We start from the raw sequence: 9,870 nt of genomic DNA on the forward strand, positions 1-9,870 counted from the left end.
GGTGTACAGTATATTGATATTCAAGCCAGAATAGAATTCAATATGTCCCACCAACACCCCCCCCCCCACACACACACACACTTCCTCCCCTCAGAGAATCACTCCTTTCTCTGTAATTTCCATTGAAATTTTGTGTGCAAATGCAGTAATAGACACATTTATAACATCAAAAGGATTCAATTTTCTTTTCAATCACACAACAGTATGAATAGCTTTTTCTGTTGAATCTAACAACGAGGAGCCATTACCCGACACCAAAGGATAGGTTGCCTCCACTTGCTTTTTATGAAAGCATGTCACGCAATTTCCCATGTCTCCCATTTGTTCTAAGCTAACAGGGGCTGTCAGACAGGTTTATTTCTAATTTTTCCGGCAAATGTCATGTTTTCCACATTGGTGTCTGGTAATCACCAGAGATCCACACATTTATTTTTTAATGCAGACTGTAAGTATTTTTAATACGTTAACTCCTCTGCCAAACTATTTCCAGAAGCCGGTAGATGACAACTTCCAGCTGCTAATTGCAGTTGGTAAATTATTTGGAAAGATGACATGAATAGCATATCACTGACATGACACACAGGGCATCTAGATGGAGTGATGGCCACTGTACAAATGGTGTGAGTGCTTTTATTTCAATGGGGAAATGACTCTGTTGAAAGGTTACAGCCAAGGGATGTTTTTCATATTCTGTGTATTCCTTACATTTCAATCTGTTCCATCAAGGGTTGTCACGGTGAAAACCTCAGTGTTGTCTTGACTGATTGGTCATTTTATTATAGCCGTAATCAATAATAATTTATTCACTGTAGTATGAATAAAATTACCCCAAAACGTTTTTGGTCAGTTTAGGACGCAGTGTCTGAATGTCATTTTAGCATTAGATTCAAAATTTCAATAGGTTTACTAGCTGTCACGTTCCCCTGTTGTCTGCCCTGTGTTCTGTGTCTCACCAGTCTATTGTTTAGAACTACATTTCCCACAATCCACCTGCCGTCATCACTGCCATTTTGTGTCATTGTTCACACCTGTTTATCATTTGTAATCATCCTGTCCTTGTGTATTTATACCCTGGTTTTTGTTCTGTCTTGGTCAATCGTTGAAATGTTGTTAGCCTGGTGTGTTTCCCCTGCCCGTGCTTTTCTAGTTTTATGTTTGTTTCCCCATTGAGGGTTTTTCCTTTGTGTTTGTTTATTTTGCTTATCAATAAAGTAAGCCTGCATTTGGATCCGCTCTCCTCGTCTGCCCTCGCTGCCTTCATTGTGTAACAGAACGAATGACCGCCACATGGATCCAGCGGCTTTATGTGCAAGCTGCAAGCTGCTAAGCCTCAAGCAGGGAAACCGTTCGATGGAGGACTACACCCGCGATTTCCTCTTGATTGCGGGTGCCACTGACTTCCCTGACTCTGACCTGGTGGCGTTTTTCCGGGCCAACCTGAGTTGTACGCTCCGGGAACGGTTGCCACCGACGACGTACGGTTGGAAGCTCCAGGACTTCGTTGAGGAGACTCTGCTGGTCTGCGCTTCACCATACACTCTGGATGTCATCGAGGAGAGCCCTGCCACTCCTCCCACAGTGTTGGTACTCCATTCGCACGTGGTTAGTCCCTTCATGCCTGCCACGGCCAGCGAGCCAGTACGGCCCACTTCGTCTGCCCGGAGCCGGAGGGGGAGGAGAAGACAGACTTTCGCCTCCCGGCTCACGCCTGTCACGGTGAGTGAGCCAGAGTCTACGCATATCACTGTGAGTGAGCCAGAGTCTACGCATATCACTGTGAGCGAGCCAGAGCCCACGCACATCACTGTGAGCGAGCCAGTGCCCACGCATGTCACGGTGAGCGAGCCTGTCGTCCCAGAGGTCAGTGAGCCAGTGCCTGTCGCCTCAGAGGTCAGTGAGCCAGCGCCTGTAGCCTCGACCGCCAATGAGCGAGCGCCTGTAACCTCGACCGCCCCTGAGCCAGCGCCTGTAGCCTCGACCGCCCCTGAGCCAGCACCTGTAGCCGTGTCTGTCCAAGAGCCAGTGCCAGTACCCGAGCTTTCCAGAGCTCCGCCCTCCGAGCTTTCCAGAGCTCCGCCCTCCGAGCTTTCCAGAGCTCTGCCCTCCGATCCGAGCTTCCCAGAGCTCCGCCTCCCGAGCTTCCCAGAGCTCCGCCTCCCGAGCTTTCCAGAGCTCCGCCTCCCGAGCGTTCCAGAGCTCCGCCTCCCAGGCTTCCTAGAGCTCGGCCTCTCGAGCCTCCCGGGGCTCCGCCTCTCAAGCCTCTCGAGCCTCCCAGGGCTCCGCCTCTCAAGCCTTCCAGGGCTCCGCCCCTCAAGCCTCCCGAGCCTTCTACGGCTCCGCCCCTCCAGCCTCTCGAGCCTTCCAGGGCTCTGCCTCTCAAGCCTCTCGAGCCTTCCAGGGCTCCGCCTCTCAAGTCTCACGAGCCTTCTACGGCTCCGCTCCCAGAGCCTCCCGAGCCTCCTTCGGCTCTGCCTCTCGAGCCTCCTATGGCTCCTCCTCTGGAGCCCTCCAGGCCTCCGCCTCTAGAGCCTCCTACGGCACCACTTTCCTCGGCTCCGCCTCCAGAGCCTCCTACGGCTCCGCCCCCAGGGCCTCCTGAGCCTCTTACGGCTCCGCCTCCAGAGCTCTCTAGGACTCCGCTCCTCAAGTCTCTCGAGCCTCCCAGGTCTCCGCCTCTAGGGCCTCCTCCCAAGGCCCCTGACCCTGTTCCTGACCTGTGTCCTCCTCCCAGGCCTCCTGACCCGGCCCCTATCTTGTGGCCTCCTCCCAGGCCCCTGTCCTGTGGCCACCTCCCAGGGCCCCTGACCCTGTTCCTGACCTGTGGCCTCCTCCCAGGCCTCCTGACCCGGCCCCTGTCCTGTGGCCTCCTCCCAGGCCTCCTGACCCTGCTCCCGTCCTGTGGCCTCCTCCCAGGCCTCCTGACCCAGTCCCTGTCCTGTGGCCTCCTCCCAGGCCTCCTGACCCTGTTCACGTCCTGTGGCCTCCTCCCTGGCCTCCTGACCCTGTCCCTGTCCAGTGGCCTCCTCCCAGGCCTCCTGACCCTGTTCCCGTCCTGTGGCCTCCTCCCAGGCCTCCTGACCCTGTTTCCGTCCTGTGGCCTCCTCCCAGGCCTCCTGACCCTGTTCCAGTCCTGTGGCCTCCTCCCAGGCCTCCTGACCCAGTCCCTGTCCAGTGGCCTCCTCCCAGGTCCCCCAAACCTATCCTTGTCCTGTGGCCAGCTCCCAGACCTCATGAACCTATCCTTGCCCTGTGGCCAGCTCCCAGACCTCCTGAACCTATCCTTGCCCTGTGGCCAGCCCCCAGACCACCTGAACCTGTCCTTGCCCTGTGGCCAGCCCCCAGACCACCTGAACCTGTTCCTGCCCTGTGGCCAGCTCCCAGGCCTCCTGAACTGGGCCCTGCCCTGTGGCCAGCTCCCAGGCCTCCTGAACCGGGCCCTGCCCTGTGGCCAGCTCCCAGCCCTCCTGAACCTATCCTTACCCGGTGGCCAGCTCCCAGACCACCTGAACCTGTCCTTGCCCTTCGTGCCCCCTTGGACTTCCTGCCTGCCCTTCGTGCCCCCTTGGACTTCCTGCCTGCCCTTCTGTGCCCCCTTGGACTTCCTGCCTGCCCTCTGTGCCCCCTTGGACTTCCTGCCTGCCCTCTGTGCCCCCTTGGACTTCCTGCCTGCCCTCTGTGCCCCCTTGGACTTCCTGCCTGGCCTCTGTGCCCCCTTGGACTTCCTGCCTGCCCTTCGTGCCCCTTGGACTTCCTACCTGCCCATTGTGCCCCCTTGGACTGCCTGTCTGCCCCTCGTTGCCCTCCGGACTGCCTGTCTGCCCCTCGTTGCCCTCCGGACTGCCTATCTGCCCCTCGTTGCCCCCTGGACTGCCTGTCTGCCCTTCGTTGCCCCCTTGGTCTGTCTGCCCACAATACATTTTTGGTGCCACTGCGTATATGAAAATATATTAATCAAACTTTCATAATATGACTAAATTTCTGAATTTATAAACTTATGATCTTTTAAACATTAAAATGCAATACTATAATGTAATGTTTTTAATGGAAGTCATTTTAAAGTGTTATCAAACTTTAATTTTAGTGTGGATATATTATTATGTAATTATGATATTAATATCATCTTGTTCACATTAGGGAAATAAATTACCCTGAAAATGCATTATGCTAATAATATAACCTAACTATTGGCTTTTGATTTTCAAATGGTTACCGTTAAATGAATTTTGACAACCCATCACTGTCATCTTTTAAATAACCCCCACCCCATCACACACTCATATTTAGCTTCTCTGAAGTCTACATGTTAACTGGAGTGGCCTGGTCTGTCATCAATCAGTTTGCACCATCCCTGACCCACCGCTGAGCAATGCTCCGCACTCATAATGCCATGCACTGCAGCAGATGGGCCGCGATTTGCAACACGTATGTTTTTTAACATCCCGACATCAGGGATTTTAATTATGTCTGGCCTCTTCTTGAACAATCTGTTTACAATACAAAAAGCCCACACAACCACACAGACTACTTATGTACAAGAGCCCAAGAAAATAAGGATTAAAACATCATCACAAATGTTAATTAGAGCAATTGTACTGTTTAATTCCGGTGATTAAATTTTTCATTGGTTTCAAGACAGTCTATCAATCAACAATGCAGTTTTAAGATTCTGTGTGAGGCCGTAAGATAATTGTATTAAATTGACAAAAACTGGGCTTCATCAAAATTAAATGCTCTGAATTCCAACATGTAGAGTGTTGTGTTGGGGGGCAAAAAAGGTATTAAGGCTCTTTGAAACCAAAGCACAACCTGAAATAATTTTTTAATTGAATTGAATTGAAAAATGCTTTAATAATCCCAACAGTGGAAAATGTCTTTGTCACAGAAGCAACACATTACTCTAAGTGCAGATATTCTACATAATACTAGAGAGAAAAATGTCTAGGTTACGGTTGTAACCTACATTCCCTGATGGAGGGAACAAGATGTTGTGTCGAAGAAGCGACACTACAGGTCTCTCTTGAGCCTTTTGCATGTCTGATCTATGAGAAAAGGCCAATGAGAAATTGGCAGACAGAATTTGCTTGTCCCGCCCCCGGACATATGGGTATAAAGGGAGGGAAATGCATCTGTTTCATTCAGGATTTTTCTGAGGAGCCGACAATGAGGTTTGGCCGCAACAGTGGCTCGGTTCAGCGACTTGGCCGGGAGGACACAATGTCTCGTTCCCTCCATCAGGGAATGGAGGTTACATCCGTAACCTAGACGTTCCCCGTCTGTCTCTCACTTTGACGTTGTGTCGAAGAAGCGACACTAGGGGTCCAATTTAAATCACGCCATGCACTGAGCAGTGTACGTGTACTGCTGATACAGGAGCGGGCAGGTATTTTACCCTCCAAAGCTACCAGCTGTGTCAGGCTGCACGTACCCTTTCCCAACACCCCATAAAAATGTCAAAGCCTTCTGGTTCTTTACCTCCAACAGGGGGGAACAAGGCGACATGCCAAGCATGGGAGCAGGCCGTGCCAGCCGCGCCTTTTCTCTCTCTATGAATCTTACATAGAGTTAAAGCGGTTGGGCCATCTTGATGCTATCATACGCTTTGGGGAAGGTGATCTTTCACAGTTTTCCTATTCTTTTAGGGGGAAAAGACCCTGCGGAGACCACACCTGCCCAGACTGGGGGAGGTAAAGGGTGGTGAAATACATCACATGGACTTTTAGTTCACATGTATAGAATGGCGCGGTAGTAGATCCTACTTCATTGGGAGGGAGGAGTTGCTACAAACACGGCGACCGGGGGTCCATGAGGACTGTCCAAGGGAGATGTGGGTCCGCTTGCAAGGGGACCATACTGCGGAAAATACACACAGGGGGAAAAGTCCACGTTGGTGCCCATCCTGTGGAGCACCTATTCCAGTACAGGGTAAATTGAGTACCCACATTGGTCTTGGTCGGCGAATTCCTCTGCTGAATGCAGAGAGCTAGGGAGAAGTCATCCAGGGAGCCGAGTTCATGGGATCTCCTGGGGTAAAGGCGCACTGTATTATCTCAGCGGAGGGAAAGGGCGCTATGTGCAAGCGGTCAGCCCAGTCAGTTTGTCAGCGTGTACCGAGTTCTGCCGGCTCGGACCTGAGAAAACACAGGACGAAACCGACTCAACCCTGAGATTGTAAAATCTAGCAAAGGTATTGGGTGTTGCCCAACCCGCTGCTCTGCATATGTCTGCTAGGGAGGTGCCCCTGGCCAATGCCCATGAGGACGCAACACTTCTTGTTCAGTGTGCTCGGACCCGCAATGTGGGGGGGGTGGCACGGCTTGGGTGCGATAAACCAACGTAATGGCGTCCACTACCCAGTGGGAAAGCCTCTGTTTGGAGACAGCGTTCCGTTCCGCTGTCCACCAAAGCAGACAAAGAGCTGCTCAGAATGTCTAAAGCTCTGTGTGTTGCAATTAAGTAGGTAGATAATCAAAGCACATACCAGACACAGCAACGAAAGGGCTGGGCCTGTCTCCTCCCGGGGCAGCGCTTGCAGGTTCACTACCTGGTCCCTGAAGGGAATGGTAGGAAACTTGGGCACGTAGCCCGGTCACGGTCTTAGGATCACGTGAGTGTCTGCCGGACCAAACTCCAGGCAGTTGTCGCTGACAGAGAACGCTTGCAGGTCACCGACCCTTTTGATGGAGGCGAGCGCGATCAGGAGGGCCGTCTTCAAAGAGACGCTGGGGGTGAGAGCTGGGTTGAGGTGGAGCAACGTTGCCATGGTCATGTTCTCGCAGTGAGAACATGAGCCATCCACAAACGCTGCCTCGTGTGATAACGGCCCAGACACACGAGACAGCACCTGTGGCCGTCAGGAGTGGAGAGCACTCTACCGCATCCAGGAACTACACAGGGGCGGAAGGGCATCTTTATAATGACGCGTCCTGAAAAGGACTTTCAACACCAACTGTGTATATGCTCTTTTAGAGAAAATAACTCTTTTGAGATATAAACTCTTTTACTGCGCTGTCGAAGCGCCTAGGGGCAAAGCTGCACTGCCGTTCAGAGAAGGAGAAAGCCGCTGATATGCGCCGTAGATCCAACAGCAATAGCTGAGAGATGGGAGGAAAAGTGTGTGACTTGCAGCTCGCTGCATACACAACCAGTCGGCTCCGAAGAAAATTTCTGAATGAAACAGATGCATTTCCCTCCCTTTATACCTGTATGTCCTGGGACGGGACATACAAATTCTGTCTGCCAATTTCTCATTGGCCTTTTCTCATAGATCACAGATACAAAAGGCTCTCAAGAGAGACCACTAGTGTCGCTTCTTCGACACAACGTCGACGTGAGCGACAGACAGGGAACTTTATCACACATATTATAGAAAAACCTGTTATTTAATGTGGTGCAAGTATTAATAATAATGTTTATATTTTTAATATATTAAAAATATATTAAAAAACACACTTTACCAAAGAGATCTAAACTGGCTGTAGGCAAAAGGGAAATTATATGTATTTCAGTGATACAGCGAGGCATAAGTAATCTGTTACTGAAGGTGCTCCTATAACTAACAATGAAATCAAATTGTGGATGGGCGTAGTTGTCCATAATACTCTAATTTCGGACACCGTTGTCCTCTCTGTCACCACCTTTTTTTAACTCATGTGCACTAGCGTTTAGTGCAGACAACATAGCCTAGAAAACAAGAATGTTTGTTTGCTTGAAAATTAAGCAAATGTTATTTTCTTCATTATATCCTGTTTACAATATTGATTGTTTGCTGTCAAAATAGTATGTATTATGTGATTTTTATAATTCTGTAGGTAAGTGTTAACATCTTCATTAATGCTGTGAAATTTTGTTCTCTGTCAAGCGTGAGATGTGTGAGATGGATCCTAACAACAAGCTGCATGTTGTAAAGGAAGCAATCAACTCTCGACTATTCAAAACACTGTTTTTATGTCATAATATTTTCTCAGAGCTCCATCTCCTGAATTTCTGGCAGTTGGTAGTTAGTGCTGGTTACCAGGCAGTCAGAATACTATAAAACCATTTCAAGGTAAAGAAGTAAAAACGTGATTGCATCTCTTCCAGAAAGCACAATATGCAGACATCTGCTGTGAACTGATCTGAGAATCAGTTTGACCTGCTCCCATTGCCCTCCACCAAATATTTACTGCCATATCAGGTATATATCCCCAGGATCCATCATAACGGTGTTGCCCACAAGGACAATTTCCCATGGGCCAATAAGTTGGAGTTAAGCCCTTCTGCGCATCTCTTCTGTTTAGAATTGTTCTTGAAATTAGTTTCTTAAACATATAGCACACATTTTATAAAACAGAGCATATAATAGTGGGAGTGGTGATGGTGTAGCGGTCTAATGCACATAACTGGTAAACTGGTAATCAGAAAGTCGCTGGTTCGATTCCCACAGCCACCACCAATGTGTCCTTGGGCAAGGCACTTAACTCCAGGTTGCTCTGGGGAGATTGTCCCTGTAATAAGTGCACTGTAAGTCGCTTTGGATAAAAGTGTCTGCCAAATGCATAAATGTAAATGTAATAGCATGGCAACTATACACTTTCCTCCTTCGATGCATATCATGGCTTTTGGGGAAGTGTGGTGAAGTGTTCTCAAAAACTCACATTTTGATTAATTATCATAAAAATCCTCCCTGTTAATTTCATCTAAATGGCAGCCAGGCAATCTATACACCCAAGATTTATTCCATTGTCTATTTTGTTTATAGAAAAATTAGAGATGTAAAAAAGTAAATGAAGACTGGAAAAAATCAATAATGCATCGAAGAAGCATCACATAGTGTCAGAGGCTTTAAATAATGGATTTCTGTCTTGCTCAAATACTCTAAAGACCACTATTTATGTTTATGTGTCGTGTATATTACGCTCCTCTCTTAGGCTGAGTGAAGCTGCCGTGGTGGAGATGCTGCATTCCCGGGTTTTGTGGGAAGAGCAAAATAAACGGCATAATACCTGACAGTATATTCACTTCTTCAGACATCATTGAGACAGGTGAGCTTCTTCTGAGTGGATAATTGTATCCCGGGTCTGTGGCACACTGCTTTTTATTGATTCACTGGGAACAAAATGAAATCCTTGTGAATGTATAAAAATACATTTAAAAGTCCATTCTCCTCGACTAAAATCACAGTCCCCCAAATGACTTGCTTTTGTCACTCCCAGTTTGCTCTCTCTGCCAGCTCTGCTTTTAAGAGCTTGGCTGCGAGGATAAATTGAAAGAACCTGACAGGTTGGACAGTAATGCAGTTGTCTATGCTTTTATTTTCTACATGGAATCCGCTTTGCAAAGCCCTAGTACATTAGAATGAAGCGCGACAGCAGAGAGGCTTGGAAAGGGATACTCTGCATGAAAGTTTTAAAAACCTAAAACTATGTTAAAGTAAAAGGAAACAAAATACCAACATGTCCAACCTTATTAGGCAAAAGGACCCACAAGGCCAACAATTACCTAGAACTCGGAATGTTTCCTGTCAAGAAGCGTAATGCATGAAATTGTTCAATCCTAGTTGATTGTTTTACGATGAAGTTCAAATTAAAATTACAGTCATACTTACCTTAAGCCTGTTACACAGTCATGTAGGACATCTGTGAAGTTTTCCATTCAGGATAAGCCATAGTCGACAATTTGAGGTAAAACTTAGTGCTCTAGTGTTCCCCTACAAGCACTTCAAATTCCAATAACAAGCTCCAAATTGCAAGACTTTTTTCATTTCATCACCAACATTCCCTATCATTTCTCCTTCTGGCATTGAATCCATCATTGTAAGTACACTCAAAAGTTCACTCATGGTGTCACCACACCTGCTCTAAATACTGCTATGGAGCTTTAAGAGGACTCGTC

This window comes from Xyrauchen texanus, chromosome 1 (genome assembly GCF_025860055.1).
Source record: "Xyrauchen texanus isolate HMW12.3.18 chromosome 1, RBS_HiC_50CHRs, whole genome shotgun sequence".
Lineage (NCBI taxonomy): Eukaryota > Metazoa > Chordata > Actinopteri > Cypriniformes > Catostomidae > Xyrauchen > Xyrauchen texanus.